This window comes from Ostrea edulis, chromosome 10 (assembly GCF_947568905.1).
Source record: "Ostrea edulis chromosome 10, xbOstEdul1.1, whole genome shotgun sequence".
Lineage (NCBI taxonomy): Eukaryota > Metazoa > Mollusca > Bivalvia > Ostreida > Ostreidae > Ostrea > Ostrea edulis.
Window position 1 is genome coordinate 18,658,702 of NC_079173.1, and position 15,428 is coordinate 18,674,129.

General features: G+C 32.8%; 1 protein-coding gene and 1 long non-coding RNA gene across 3 annotated transcripts in view; one reads left to right on the forward strand and one right to left on the reverse strand.

The window, feature by feature from the left end:
* The window catches only part of LOC125682897 (leucine-rich repeat-containing protein 15-like), a 334,249-nt gene that overhangs the window by 222,511 nt on the left and 96,310 nt on the right, over positions 1-15,428 (forward strand). The window lies entirely within an intron of this gene.
* LOC125665678 (uncharacterized) lies at positions 13,288-14,492 on the reverse strand. The gene is made up of 2 exons (XR_007366322.2): positions 13,920-14,492; positions 13,288-13,505 (listed from the first exon to the last, which is right to left on the reverse strand). It is a non-coding gene; the product is annotated as an uncharacterized LOC125665678 (long non-coding RNA).

Consider the following 15,428-nt stretch of genomic DNA (forward strand, 5'->3'; position numbering starts at 1 on the left):
TGTATCAATTCAGACTGCATAGTATACTTTCAGGTTTAATTTCACTGTCTGACAGGCGTATATTGCACCGGTTGCGGCACTCTTGTTAAATCGAGGCAGGGTATTGAGAAATACGTGTATGTTGATATTACAGGGATTTCTATGCCTTGTTTAAAATTAGCATTTTAGATTACTCACTTTACATGATCAATAAATAGGCTTTATGGGGTGTGTGTCGGTCGACGTTAGATGCGTATTCCCCATATAGACACTGGGTCCCATCACTGGTATGTCCAGATGTCCTAATGTGGCCTACTGTTAATTTTGTATTTGTATAGGAGTTATGAGATTACTCACTGTTCATTATCTTATCATTTTCCTCAACATTCGACATAATCTCCTCCATAGCCATTATCGGTAGAAATAGAGTTATGTCCTTTGATGGTTTCAAAAATTAAACATTAAACGGTTCGATTAACACTATTCTGTCAGAAAGAGTTAATGATAATCTATGTGAAAATTTATAATCGATTGTTGCTGTATTGACAGGATGACTTCTGGAAAGCGAAATATCTAGCCATTAAGCAACCGCCACTGGTGTTTCACTCATTTCGTTTTTCTGTCGATGGGGTGAATGGAATAATTAATAAGTACAGAAATCACTGTCAAAACTTTCAATGAATTCCTTCACATTTATTGATGACATAACAATGGTATGAATATTGATTATGAATACAATACAAAATAAAACCATTACGTATCTCATTGACATGCATATACATGCACAACACTGTATTTTTGGATCATTGTTCTTCTTCGTTAAGAAAGGCAGTTTGCCGCAGCTGTCATTGCACAATGCACGGGGCACCATAATTTTCTTGGTACTTATTCCATACATATTCGGGGCCTCCGTAGCCGGGTGGTTAGAGCATCGCACTCAACACCATACGAATCTCGCTCGCGTCGGTAACGGAGAAACTTTCCCAGTTTACTTTCGGAAGGTCGGAGGTCTCTTCCCAGGTGCATTGTATCTCGGTTCTCTCTTTCACCAATAAAATCTAGGCGTCACCAGATAACTGAAAAATTGTTGAATGTGGCGGAAATCATCAATAAATTAATTCATATATATTCCCTTGATGATGAATACCATGAACTGATTTCTTACAACTAACCAACTAAACAGTTTATTTCGATTCAAAACACTACATATTTTGGCGGCCGGAGTGTTTATATATATATATATATATATATATATATATATATATATATATATATATATATATCACTAAACTATGGATGGACATGTAGAGTTGCATTGTTCAATTGAGTACAGTTCCTTCCATGAAAGGGAACGAGAAATAAAAAAAAACATAAACAGGTCATCAATTATTCTCCAACATTTTCAGCCTCTGTAATTTATCAGTGGACACATTACAGCTGGACAATCTTTTAATAAGTTACAGCCATGTTGGATCCACTTATTTTGATGACCCACAGTTGTGTTGTCATATGAAGATGCTGAGTCTAATACATTCCTAACAGAAAACATTTCCGTCTTAGTTTCAATTAGAACATCTAATCTTGAATTCGCACCCCTGAAAGTCAGCGCTAAAAATGTATACTAAAATAACAAATAGTTATTGTTGATTAACAAATTTATAACTTCAGAATGAGCAATTGGAAATTTCAAAAATGAAACTGAATTGACAGATTGATGAATATTTACAACCCTTAAAGTTAATGCGATCAATCTTATTCACAAATCTCTATTGGCACAGGTATTTTTCATGTACAATATTTTGCTAAAAGCTTGTATTCACCAGTGAATTGCATATGGGACCAGTATCGGTGACATTAGTGATAAACCGCGATTTCCTTATTAATCACTTGGATTATATAAATAAACAACACACTACCTTTAAAGTAATTATATTTCTTTACTTTCATCGAAAAATTCCAATTCCATGGGTATGTGAATTGAATATATATTTGTAACAAAAACATGTCACTTTGTATTCCTAAAACGTTGACGTCACCTATTCCGGTGACCATTGTTAATATAGGTTTGCAAAACGTTTGTAACTGTAAAAATGTATATACAGGTGGAATGCACAACTAAACGTCAATTGATAAAATAACATAGTGTAGACTTTAAACTTTAAACTTTTAGTATGCAAGGTGAAGATAACGAACAGTGATCAATCTCATAACTCCTACAAGCAATATAAAATAGATAGTTGGGCTTTATATTGATTTGAAGGTTTGCTTGAAAAAGTAATAAGTAAATAGACTTATTTTTGGATTGCCCAAGTTGATATTTTTCTCATACTCTTCTTCTAGCAGTTGATTATCGGAAAAAAAGACTTGTTCTACATGTGTATGTTTGAAAACAATAGTGAATTTGATGACGTAATCAAAATCCGGAAGAGACAACACGCACACGTAAACAAAAGGTTATTGATTCTGGTCAATCATTGTAATAAGGACAGTCGACGATATTTTTGTTTATGGTCTAGTTATTTTGCAAAATGAGGCAAAATCAATGAAAGGAAAGTACTTCTGAATTGTTATGACAACGGCATTGGGCACATTTAATGGCACTTGTGATTTTATTTTTCGGCTAATCTCTTCAGAAATATTTGCATATAAGCTGTCCCTGTTGTAATCACGATCGCAGCGTAAATTCAATGCTACATCATCTTTGAACGCTACCCATCAAGAACATGATTATCTCCGACAAACACCTATGTATCAAATGAAGAATTCCAGTTAATTTAAAGACTTTAACCAGCTCAACATATCCAAATCAAAATTAGTGAATTTCTACTTTCACTTTGGAAAAGGGACATAACCTGTCTTGATCATAAATACACTTGAAAAACGCATTACAGTCAAGGGTCGAGGTGATATAGATTTTTAAAAAAACTCGCATAATTTCACAATAGCGCAAGTTTTAAAATCAATTTACTTTCTTAAAATGAAATCTGACATCTCTAATTTTTTATATGTAATACTGGTAGATACGATCTACCAGTGGTTATGTTTCTGCACAAATTTTAAACAAATTCTTTCATTTTCAGTGAATTGTTTTGGTATTTGAGGGCATATGTTTCGTGTCAAGGGGTTGCGGGAAATCGATTTTATTTTTTAAAAATTACACACAACATAGCTTAATGAAACAAATGAAAAATGAATACACACATTTTTATAAAGGAAAATTCATCATTTGTTGAGGCTCACGTCTTTGCACAAAGTCGGATGTCTAATTATCATGGAAACACGAATCAAATCACATTTTTAAAGGTGTCATTATATGTATACTTTGTGTAAAATTTCGACAAACTCCGTGTCCGTCGTTTTCCACATGTTTTGATGCTTACAGAGAATAACACTTAAGTTTATGTAAAAGCGTTCGTCCGAGATCTGTTGATGAACCTCCTTTAAGAAATTATCTTTGTCAATGACAACATTAGTAGAACTTTTGTCTGCCTTTTTAATGGCAATATTATCCCGGTTTGTTAATGGTTGCAATGCCGACCTTTTTCTTTGTTTAGATTGTCTCGGGTTAAATCTGGCTTTGAAAGGATTTTGTCTATTTCTTTATCCACTACATCAATAAGACTCCAAAAACACCACATTTGCCTAGAGGTGGTTCCCAAGTCTTTCTGGGTCTGTGGAGAGGTTGCTACATTAAAATGTCAGCTGCATCTTGGGGTTGGGGGAGGCTCTGTTATATTAGAAGTCCTTGCGGGAGAAATGTTTCTTAAGCTACAGTCGGCAGGAGACTGTTCTAGTATCCTCTATCATTTGTTGATCAATGAATTAACATAGCATGTCCATTCATAACTCAGGTCCACAAATTAGATCACCTCATTTATAGTTTACTTTATTGTCAGATTATTTTTTTTTAAATTAGAAATGTGATATGTTTGAAAAGATTGCAAAACAATTCAGAATCTCCCCCATGCACCACAGAATATAACGGCATTTTCATTTAAGAGTCTGTGATTTATAGAATGTTTCATAGCTTGAAAATTGAAAATAAGTTGCGTGCTTTAAACAAATTCATGATCCGTTCATATTCAATATGAACGGATTGTGTGCTGCGCTGAAATTGGTTGATTCGTAGAGGAAAATGCGATTTGTAATATCAATATTCTCGTATAAACATTATGTGTTCTAGTTTGTACATTATACATCTAAGAATGTGAAACACAATGCTTGATATAAAAGTTTGTCGTTTTGAGGCATTGGTAAGCTAACAGCGATATGATGATTTCAATAGCAAGTATGTATAATCAAAGTTTGCATTTCCTAAATTAAAATTCTAGTGACATTTTAATTAGACATAAAAAAAAAACAACAATAGAGAAATTTCGTCATTTTTTCCCGATATTTTGTCATACACTTCCTATATAAACCCAAGACACGGGTGCCACATTTGACTGCTTGTAACACAATGTCTTATATATCCTGATAAAAAAGAATAAAGATATCGAAACAGAGTAGTACATTAGAAAAAGGCGTGCACACTTTAGCCGAAAATGTGGATAATTTTGTTTTTGTTTTTATACGTTTGCACATGGACGCAGATATTCGCAGTACACATATCAAACTATGTAGCAAGCGTGTTAAAAGTCCTTTATCAGGATAGTATGATACATGTATATTGAAATACTTAGAAACTATCAATTTACATTTGATAGAGATACATATAGTATTACCTACAACTATACTTCTACTATTGCATTCAAGCTTTCTAATTGTAAACAAACTTTGCAGTGCTTAGATATAGACCATCTTCTACGTAATCCACCAACATATTCTTCATATTTTTTTTCAACTATCGTTCAGTTGGGCATGTTATTACTAGTGATATTAATATAGTTGAATATGAGGACCTCAAATCACTCATTCTAAAAGTCATAAATACAGATAATCTCGGTTTTTCAATTGGTGAGATAATTTCATACCTATTATGAATTGTGTCGAAGAATATATCAGACAATGGAGCAAATAGAAATAGAGCTTGCTACATTTTCAGAATGGATTAAAAGTATAAGACGAATATTAAAATCCCGCATTAGACATATAAAAACAAAAGTACCTACCATCTATCCCTTGTGTTTAGTAAACCAGAGGTGATAAAAGAATTAGATAGGTTATATGAGGAATATGTTTGGCTGCAGCTGACAACGCTTGTAACATTATTTCTTTGTAAGGCTCATTATTACAACTGTATTATATACGAACTTGGCATTAATTCCACTTTTGGTAATCGTACTTATACTCCAACTGCCCTTTCAAAAGATGAAATTCTTCAAAACCATGCTTCAGTTTTGACACATTTAAGATCCCAAACAATGGGTTAAATGAATATGAAGATTCCTAAACTATATACAATCCCTAACAAAGATATATTGTTGTATCCAGTAAGTGCTTCATTGACAATATCTTCGTGGTGAGCAGTTCGTCCTACAGTATGTTGTATTTTACCATGGGCAACAATTTTGCTCCTTTTTTAGCTGACCTGTTTTATCCTATGAAGCAGAATATATTCAAAAATATCTACATTAGAAGAAACAATCTCTTGCTGTGGCATGCAATGCAATTCGACATTTAGATACATCGACGTTTCATGTATTAACAACAAAAACTTTAATTCATGTGTCGATTCCATATATCCACGACAACTCTAAATAAAAGACACCACAGAGTCGTCCACACATGCTTTATGCTTTATATTTTATTGAAAGTAGATATTAACGGCAAACAAACAAGTCAACCTTTTGACAAACGGGATGATTTGAGCTTTCTCATCGTGAACTTGACATATTTATGTCGCAATATTCCATCATCACCTGCATATAATGTTTATATCTCTCAAATGATCGATACACAAGAGCATGTTCTGTGTATGGTCAGTTTCTAAATCGATGACAAACAAGTTGATGGTACAGGGGTTTCAACAGTCTCGTTTAATTTCAGCATTTCGCAAATTCTATGGTCGTTATAAAGATCTAGTTGCCAATACAACCTATCATTGGGTCAAATGTTATCTGACGTGTATCATACCAATTTTTAAACCGTTCTTGGCACATTGATTTTGACTACGGATAACTCCGTTCACTTGATCAAAATATATGGCTAACGGCGGTTGTGGACGGCTTATAGGGGATACTTACTCACTTGAATACAGTATGTGGTGTTGTATTTGAAGTTTACAGGAGTATGTCTTATCGACATATCAGTGAAAATGATCATTATAATAGATGAATCATCGTTAATGTATCTAAATGTCATGTTCAAAGCCACATGTTGTGAAAACAATATGCTGTTGTGTATTAAATCAGTTTTTGCGGTAATAAAGGACTAAATAGGACAAGAGGCATTTATGACCCGTTTTTTCAAATTTACTCATTTCTATCACAGTAGTAGTGGACATGCACATGGTTTACTTTGATATATTTAATATTGATTGCTTAACAACGCATACACCATATCAACAATGAAATTGTTCATTTCCATAAATATTTCAAATGCAAGACTGAAAGTTCAAATTTTTAAACTGGAATGATAACATTTTATCAATTTCAAATCCCATCACCTTGTATTTGAACAAAAATTAACAATTGTGCTTTTTTAAGTGTTCAATGCTCATATTTACTTAGTTACTGCACAATTATTCCTTAGCAACAGTTCATATTGTAAATATATACATCTAACATATGGCATTAAATAAATTTGAAATTAATTAAAACTGATTTATTACACTTTCAACAGTGAAATGTTATGATTTATCCATTTAATAAAAATAAAATTATACTTTATGTTTTCACTAGGGAAAATAACAACTGATTGTGACGTCATGTTAACTGATAGTGACATTATGCTGTGTTTTACTATACCATCCAATACGATTTGAAGTAAAAGAAAATGTAATAAACAAAAAATCTAATGCTTTGTATTCACAAGTAAAACAATATTCTTTTTTATATATTCACTTGTGCTTTACATTCGTAAGGGTAGAAAAGAAACTGTCTTACGAGTGAAATAAATTCCATAGCCAACTACAAAACATCGTACATTTACAAATAGATCACCAACATTTAATTATATGTATCATTAGTTTCTAAGCAATCAAACGTCAGTATCACGTCAACAATTAACTAACATTTTGTTATCAATAATTAGGGGAGTATCACAATCAGAAAACTGTGTTTTACTCCTCAATAATAGAACTACAGTCAGAATCACTTTGTGGAATATCACCAGCATATAATAAAGATTTAGAAAAAATTAAGGTTGAATCATAGTGTTGTCCTTGTAACATTTGATACCCTAGGTACCAAAGTACATTGAAAACATAGACACATCTTACCATTCTGACTCTAACTTTACACGTGCAGTAACAACCAGTGATTTCCCCATCTAAGTTGTACTGTACAAAGTGTATGTGATACTATTGCTGTGACGGGACTGCATTTTGATGTTTAGAAGGTTTTCTTTTATTTTACAAACATTCAGTTCGTATGAGTTGTTCTTCTTCATATGCTGTTTTCCATATAATGGCGCTTGCTCTAATTGATAAATGTCTAATGTGATTTGACGCAGTTTTTTCTCAGTATGTGCAGAAAATTATTTCAGCTGGTCAGACGATCCGTCTACAACTGTATACACTGATATCTTTGTCAGCAAGCCTTCTTGTTCTACCACACCCTGGATATGGTTTCCCTGTTTACTCTTTTCAAGCATTCGCTCTGCTAATTTGATATCGTCTGCTTTTTGTCTTGCAAGCGGCGGTCGATATCTATTTCATATTGCAGAAACCAATCTAATTAATTCACCGATATATGGTATGTAATGATTAGAAACAACTTTGTCGAAAACCTGCCACTGCTTCAGCCTTCCATTCACACTCTTGACAAATCCATCTGATTTTTATAACAAGGTGACTAGCATTTGCATCTTCCGTAGAATGTTGTTTGACACCCTTCTTCAAAAACATTGACATATGTACTTACAATCCCTGTTCCTCAAGAAACTCCACCACATCCCGAAAACCTCTATCTATTATGCCTAAATCATTATCCTGAAGCCAATCATTCAATCCCTCGGCGTTTAAAGTGGTCATGTGCTTTTTAACTGCTGCATAATTATTCTTGCCATCTGAAAAGTATGGGCCTAATACAGACAGTATATATCCATCAGTTCCAACGATGACCATTGGCTTCACCAAAGGACGGTGCTTGTGCAGACTGTTCGACTGGCGTTGGAACTTATAGTTAGAACTTTTTTTGAATGAAAATATATGTTCCATCGATAACTAAAATTGCTGACTTTTCATCATTGCCAAAGAAAAGATATCTAGCCAGAGGAGTAGTATGAAGATCTGCAAATTCATCATAACTGATGTGATGAAATCCAACGTTTCGAGAGACGAACAGTTTGGGGGGGGGGGGTCTTGCTCTGAACACATCGTTGAACCTGACACTTTTTCAAGGAAAATATTGTTCCAAGAATATGGTTGGGCAAACTGTCCTTAGCTTTGTTAGAAGTACAGCTATGTATGTTCGGACTGATCTGATGTTTGAATGACGAATGTAAGTGGCAAAAGCTGCTAAATCTTCAAACTGATCCTTTGTTAAGTCTGTCATGTTGTAATAATCGTCTTCAGTCAATGATGAAGCGTTGTCAAAATTTAACACAGCAGTCCTTGACAGAGTTGTCGTCACAATCTCAAGAAGTGAAAGTATATCAGTACGATTGAAGTAAGACGTTCAATTCTTGGATTTCAAAGCTACCAAAACAGTTTGTGAAAAATGCTGTCCTTCTAAATGAGGGGAGCAACACCTTGTCTTTATATTTACAAAAAAGTGAATTGTGTATGAAAGCCTGTGTTATTTCACTCAGAGGGATAACAGAGTCTCACTCTTTCATATTTTTTCTACAACAACACAGTATTTATGGGATAGAGTTAGTGTTAGATGGTTCTTGAATACTTTATTCAGAATCATCGTTCTCGTGATTTTTAATGTTGCTGTCATCATTTTGTGTGTAGTTAACTGGTGTCCTCAGAGACTTATGAAAACCCGCCCTACACTTGCTACACAAAACTTCCTTGAATATTTTTTGTCGGCACAACGACTTTCCAATAAAAAACAGTAGGTTTTGTCCCTGTACTCTTTCAAACAAGCACTTGGACAGATACGTAGATAGACTGCGAGAAAATGGTTCTATTGAAGCTACGCACTGTAACATATAGGACTAAGGCATGTGCTTTCCGTTCAGCTCTCAAATTCAATACACACTGGTACCAACCGATCTTGACAAATTTACATACACTGTAAGTATTTTGATATAGATACCAATTCTTTACAATGCAAGGGTGAATACAACAGAGAGTAATGAAAATTAGAAAAACTTTAAAACATTATTTCCTGTTTGATAACATAATGTAAATAGCATCAAATATATACTATTTCTATACACACTTATCCATGATTCCCTTTAAAAACTATGAAATAGCAGTGGTTGTATATCATTTCATGAATAACATTGATATAGATAATGCACTGCAGGTTATTGAGAATATATTTAAGCCATTAAATGTATCTGTTCTCAAATAATACATACAGTTCGCATACCTGACACATACATTACAAATCAGACACGCATTCTGACCACATACTATACATATTGTACAAACAAATATGACACATGTACACATGAGCACTTGCGTTACATATTCGAATACGTATGTTATACATTATTTTATGAATATATTTACTATGCGTTTTTGTTTGTTTGCTAAATCTGTTTTCAAACATACATTATATGAATGTTTACAAAAAATGAATAGCATACTTACATCAGATGGTTGAAGGTCCTTGTAACCATCATACAGATAAGAATAAAAGAAAAATGTATACAAATGCTTTCTATATGAATAAAAAACATGAACGTTGAAGATAATGAACAACGAGCAATCTTATAACACCTATAAGCAATGTAAAATATCGAGAGATATCTGGTAATACGATCGTGAGTCGAACGACTTTGATGTTGATTTAACAAAATTCATACAATAAATAACTTTTTATCTGTGGTTGATTTAACAAAGCAATGCCTAAACTTTAAAAGTTGTATTCCTGTTTACGATTACGGTGTCACATTTATTTTCACACTTGATCTTTAGAGTTACTGAAAACCGTGAAAATAAAATTTTACAGATTCCGATCGTTTAAACTTGTGAAACTTAAGAAATGTAAACAACAAAGTGAAAAAAGAGAAGGAAAAAAAATAATTGAAATGTGTTAATTGCAAATATATACTAAATTTAACATTGAAAATGCAGAGTACATATATCTCTTTTCAAAAAGTTTATTCTGCTTTTGTTCAAACGCAATGAATCTCTTTAATCTTGATAAAAGTTGGACACTGTTAAACTTATTATCGACATTAAAAACCACACGAGGAGTTTGGAGAATATAATATCCATATGTAATATAGAAAATTGTATTTAAAAACTACTTTTAACAATTATCATATGCAGATTTTCAGGCTGATTGTTTTTAAAAGTGAAATTTCATTTCTTAAATAAAAATTATTATAGTACAAGACAGGAACGAATAAAGTTAATTTAATGTTTATTTTCAAGTTTGAATGAAATATACTATTCTGATACTTAAACTGGACTTTATGCACACATTATTTTTCCTTGTTTACATGCAAAATTAGAATAATCGAAGTGGTCGCTTTTTTGTCTATAAGACAGAAAAAAATACCTGGTTTTGAACTACATCGACCTATCTCCCGCCTCGCCCTGACAATTTAGGATTTGGATATATGGATTGAAGGATTTTCTGAATGTGAATTAATTTTTGAAGTCAAAGAAACTCACCGTCTTGCCAAGAAGAAAGAAATAGTATGTGTCCATGCTGAAATGTATGCCTGCACAAGGCAAGGAATATTTTGATATGTCATGCAAATAATCAAAAAACCAAAAGAAGTGAAATTATACATATACAGGTACTGTTAGAGTTAAAGTAGATAATGTGTGTGTGTGTTGTGTTGTTTACAAAACGATCATTTTTGTGTGTTTATGTGACAAAAATATAATTTAGTGCTTTGTCATGATTTATGATCACTGCTCGTCGCTAATGGACATTGACTGTGTTCATTGTGTTACAGAAATACATTCCAAATAGATGATTTGATTCGCAGAATAGGCAAGTTTACAATATGTTCCTGCCAATTAAATCTAATTTGATTTATTCGTTTGGAATTTATTCTATTTTATCATCTTAAAAACAATTTGGTTTTTTTACATGCATATATTGTTTAAAATTACAAAGGAAAAATAAATTCTATAAATTATTCGATTTTTGTATACAGGTAATATGAATGTCCTAAAATCAAATTTTGTGGAAAGAGTTTATTATCGTTGCCATTTACATTGTATTGAAAATTACTTTTGATGTTGTAGTTTTGATTTTTCAAAAATGTTTTAATTGACTTTAAGCTGCATTTAAAATGCTTCACATTATATTGGGCTCACGGCGAGTTTGACCGGTCGACATGGGATGTTTACTCCTCCTAGGCGCTTGAGTCCACCTCTGGCGTGTCCAGGGGTCCATGTTTGCCTAACTATCTATTTTGTGTTGCTTCTAGGAGTTCTGAGATTTATCGCTGTTCGTTATCTTCACCTTTCATTCATTTGAACAAAATGAATTTCTGAGTCCAAAGAGCTACACAGTTTAATATAATGTTCTAAATAGTTTTTGATATTGTTATTAGTGTTTTGATTTTTAAAAAATGTTTGAATTGACTTTTTTTCAATAAAATGCATTAGAAATGTGTCATATTGTTTTCAGTTGTAAAGAAAGTATTTTTAAGTCCAAAGAGTGAAAAAAAAATCGTTTATTTACACCTAGGTGTTCTATGTCCAAAAACATTTTAATTTTGAAATAAATTCAAACTCCTCTCAAATGAAATGTTCTATGTCCATTTTATGATCAAAATTCAACTCTGTCTGTTAATGATTAACAAAAACTAGTGTTTTATTTTAAATGAAATATTACAAAACACTTGTTATGAGGTCGATTTTTGTTATTTATATGGCAATCCATTAGAAAATACACACCTCTGAACGTTGAAGTCATATTCCCAAAATTTCAGACAATGCCTATAGAACATTACCATTGACTAGAATATTGAATATGTCTAAAATTGGTACATCAATTGTGTCTAAAACTGAAGCATGATTTTGAAGAATTTTCTCTTTGGAAAGGGTAGTTGAAGGATAACTACGCTTACCAAAAGTAGAATTAATGCCAAGTTTGTTTAAAATACAGTTGTAATAATGAACCTTAAAAGCAAACAAAATTTTGTTACAAGCTTTTTCAGTTAGAACCAAGACACATTCCTCATGTAAGCTATCTAATTCTTTAATTAATTCTGGTTTACACGGAAAAAAATAGATTGTACGAACTTTCGTTTGGATGTGCCCAATGCTGGATTTTGATACTCCTATTATACTTTTGATCCATTCCGACAAGGTATCAAGAGATATGTATTCTATCAAAATGACGAGTTATTCTTAAATCCACGAAATACATTGATGAAAATGCTATCAATATAGTCTAATATTGAGTACATCAAATAGTTTCAAAGTTTAATGTCCTATAATTTAGTATCGGAGATGTACTTGTTACCTGTCGAAACTACTCACACAGGTAAATCGAAGACACTGGTGTGAAGTGAAGCGTAGCGAAACCCGTCCCCTTATACATTGTATACCATGCGAAACTGATACATATAACGACAGAATACCAAACTACTATGGCGGATTATCAGAGAAATATGGCAGATCTATAGAATTACACTAGATTTAATAATTCATGTCAATTTTAACGGCAAACTGACAATTCAACTGTATGACAAACAGGATGAGTTCAGTTTCTCCATCGTCAACTTCCCCTATTTATGTAATAATATTCTAGTATCACCTTCATATGATGTCTATATCTTTCAACTGAAGCAAATTCTTGTTTTGCGTGTGGTCAATTATTACACAAGTGCGAAGCAGGTGTAGAGGTATATGTGGTGTTTTTTATTTCTTTTTTTTTATATATATCGAATCGATGTATGAATGAAAATGATTTTGTTAATAGGTAAAACGTGGTTGATATACCTAAATGTAAAGTTGACAATCTAACAACCATAGTTCTAAGAATTTACTGGTCACTATCACAGATGGACGAACTGGGTGTAACCATATCAAGCTAACACATTCAAAAGTCACAATGTAGATATAAAGAGTTTATTATGTACAATATCTCATAAAGAACATTATCCTAATTCCACAAGTGTCTATGATATTGGCTCATTAGCGAAGACATTTGTGGGTTTGATGGAGATACCCACTCCTGGAGTTTGGTTGTCCTTGTACTATACGATTACTCTTCACATCCTGCATACACTGGTTATATGAAGGTAACTGTAGTAGACCACAGGGAGAGGACCTGTTTTGATACACATCCATAGAATGTAATATATTATTTATACGCTCTGAGTGGCGTTACATTACACATAAATACACACATAAAATTATCTTATTTGCAGATAACATCCTGGACATGTCTTCTGTTTAAGACAATACATTTATACTTTTGTCTATTGGAAAGACTCCACAAAGACATTGAAGTTTTACATTGCTTTGCTATGCATTTACAGATATTGGACAAAATCTACTTTATGACTATAATACTGCACCATACACTGAACACTTGTTTAGATTAGTACCATTTTGAAACGAATGAAAATCACATGCATGGAATTAAGTTAACACTAAGGACCTCGGTAACTGGATGTTTTAGGACAGTTAAAATAACATAAAACAATACACAATCTGCTGAATAGTAAATAAAACACCTTACCTCAGAAAAACTTGATCATATGCTGTATCATGTATACGCCATGCATAGAATCGGAAAAGGTTTGTTGATCAATATAAACTGATATGCAGAGAAGTATGAAAACGTCAATCCTACTAGACTGCCGTGTCCAAACTGAATTCCGCACGGGTTGGTGGTTTAAAGTCCAATCAAGTTAGGTTCCAATTAGGGCACAGTAAAAAGAGGTTCCAAAAAGGAGAATTTAATGCGACAGTCACTTTTCAACATTGGTTCACGTTATAGGGCAAATTTGATTATAAGGTGTTGCCACCCGTGCATATATTTAAACTTTAAGTTGGTAAATTGTTTTCAGTCAATGCGGAATTACAAACCAAAATTAGCCAAACACTAATGCGCTTGTTTTTCGAAACATTTGAGGAACGTAGATACCATACCCAAGTGATAGTGCGATATTTCTATATACATATAGGAAGTTGATGGTGACGGGCCTTCATTTTTCTTAGCTGCCGTAAACCTTATGTGTTCGTTTACCATTAACATCCCAAATCAATAAAGAGAGAGATTCAATACAGACAACAATCATAGTATTTTTCTCGAAGTTCTCATGGAAATTCGAAGTATAACAATTTCACAGTCTTCTTTTAAGAAAAAAGAAAGAGACAGGCTTGAAAAAAAATTACTGGAAGATATTGAAATCATAGAGTCGGACTATAACATTAATTTTAAACTTTTAGAGGAAAAAAAGGTTGAACTTGAAATTGTAAGGAAGGAAAAATTATAAGGTCACATCATTAGATCGCGGGCTAAATGGGTAGAAGAAGGGGAAAAACCTAGTAAATATTTCTGTTCTTTAGAATCCCGTGATTTTTTAAACAAAACTATCAAAAAAGTAGAAACACATAAAGATCAGGTCATATATGACCAAGCGGATATTCTTCATCATGTCAAAGATTTTTATGAAACTCTTTACACATGTAAAGATTCAGATCTCTTAGATATAAATTTGGAAGATATCATAAATGTCTCGGACACCCCTAGGTTAAACAAGACAGCTTCAAACTCTTTGGATGACAAGATATCTGAAAGTGAAATATATACAGTTCTTAAAAATATGAAAAATAATAAATCACCAGGAAGTGATGGCTCCACCGTAGAATTTTTTAAATTGTTTTGGAAGGACCTCAAAAACCACATTGTATCAGCTGTTAATCATATTTTTGAGAAAAAGGAACTCCCTTTATCACAAAGACTGAGGATTATTACATGTTTGCCAAAAGATGACAAAGCCAGACAATTTCTGAAAAACTGACGTTCAATTACTCTTCCAAATGTGCTTGATAAACTTATATCGGGGTGTCTCAGTTATAGAATAAAATCTACCTTAGATTATTTGATATCGGAAACTCAGTCTGGGTTTATAAAAGGCCGGTACATAGGAGAAAACAGTAGGTATGTGTATGATCTCATGTCTTTCACTGAATCCAGCAACACACCAGGTTTACTTGTACTGATAGATTTTGAATTTTATAT